This window comes from Cupressus sempervirens, chromosome 3 (genome assembly GCF_028749045.1).
Source record: "Cupressus sempervirens isolate cs-2001-9-10 chromosome 3, ASM2874904v1, whole genome shotgun sequence".
Taxonomy (NCBI): domain Eukaryota; kingdom Viridiplantae; phylum Streptophyta; class Pinopsida; order Cupressales; family Cupressaceae; genus Cupressus; species Cupressus sempervirens.
Window position 1 is genome coordinate 911,514,040 of NC_143120.1, and position 1,355 is coordinate 911,515,394.

At 27.7% G+C, this 1,355-nt stretch overlaps 1 non-coding gene across 1 annotated transcript; it reads left to right on the forward strand.

The window, feature by feature from the left end:
* Positions 1-755: 755 nt before the first annotated feature.
* On the forward strand, positions 756-951 carry LOC149569738 (U2 spliceosomal RNA). The gene has a single exon (XR_016363150.1). It is a non-coding gene; the product is annotated as a U2 spliceosomal RNA (small nuclear RNA).
* The last annotated feature ends 404 nt before the right edge of the window (positions 952-1,355 follow it).

Below are 1,355 nucleotides of genomic sequence, written 5' to 3' on the forward strand. Positions count from 1 at the left end.
TGGACCATCAACATTGCATTGTTAGCTAATGCAATCATATTCAGCATTCACTATATGTTGCCTTGATGTCTTTTATCATCTAGCCTATTAAAGAAAAATGGGAAATTTAAATAGAGAAGAACATTTCTTTCCTAAACACTACCCCTTTCAAATATATGTATAAAAAACCAAGGTGAATACAGTCTTCCCTTATCATTTTTGCATACACAATTCAAATCCACATGTAAGATGTATATTTACTAGTTGCATATTTTATTTCAATTTTATTATGACAAGCACAACTTAAATTCAAAAATCTAACTTATATTTACAAATAATATTTTTGTATCAATTTATTATCACACATAACTCAAATCCATATATATAGTTCATATCTACAAATAATATAATTCATTATAGCACTTGCAATTCAAATTCATAAATAAAATCACCCTATTTTAATTGTTTTAACTCAACTAATTGTTGCAAATTAAATTCCCCTAAACTAAATTATAATAATAAAATTTAAAATTTACTTTCATACACTCAACACATCACAAACAAAGTGATTTAAAATTACTATACAAGAAAATTACAATCGTATCAATGGTTTTGTATTCATCACTGCACATTATTGTATCTCCAATTGTTCCCTCTTCCACATTGCCAATTATGATCTCTCTAAGGAATTAACATTTTCAAGATATATTTATTAGAGAAAGATAAATTGGATGCAAAGGAAGGTACAAATAATGAAGGAAGAACATATAAAACCCATACCTTTCTCAACCTTTTGGCTAAGATCAAGTGTAGTATCTGTTCTTTTCAGTTTAATATCTCATACATGTTTCAATGAACCACATGATATTAAATTAATTTCTTAAGGAGAAAGGATTGTAAAAATAGCTTACTATTAGATTATTCAAGTGTTACTTCTATATTGCACTACCTTAGATGCTTGGCACACCCTAAAACCACCAATTCAAATTCTAAATCAATTAGTTACTCTGTAGGAATTATTTTATTTAAATCAAATAAAATTGTTGATTTGTCATTTCAAAAAATAATTTCTATGATTTTAAATCAATTTATTAAGGGGAAGGATCATAATGGTTTCTTCTATATTGCACTATCGTAGAAGACTAGCACACCCCACTATTAAAAAATAGAAGTACGAAAGAAAATGGTGATAAAAAATAACAAAAGTGTTTTGCTAATCTTATTGCACAATAATATAGATTAGATAGCCTCTATAAATAGAGGACTTCCAGCTACAAACGAAGAGTCTAGAGTGTACATGTGGATGGTGTAATGTGACAAAACTAGCACTTAACTTAATAACGTTACGACATGTTTGGAGACATATTCAATCATGC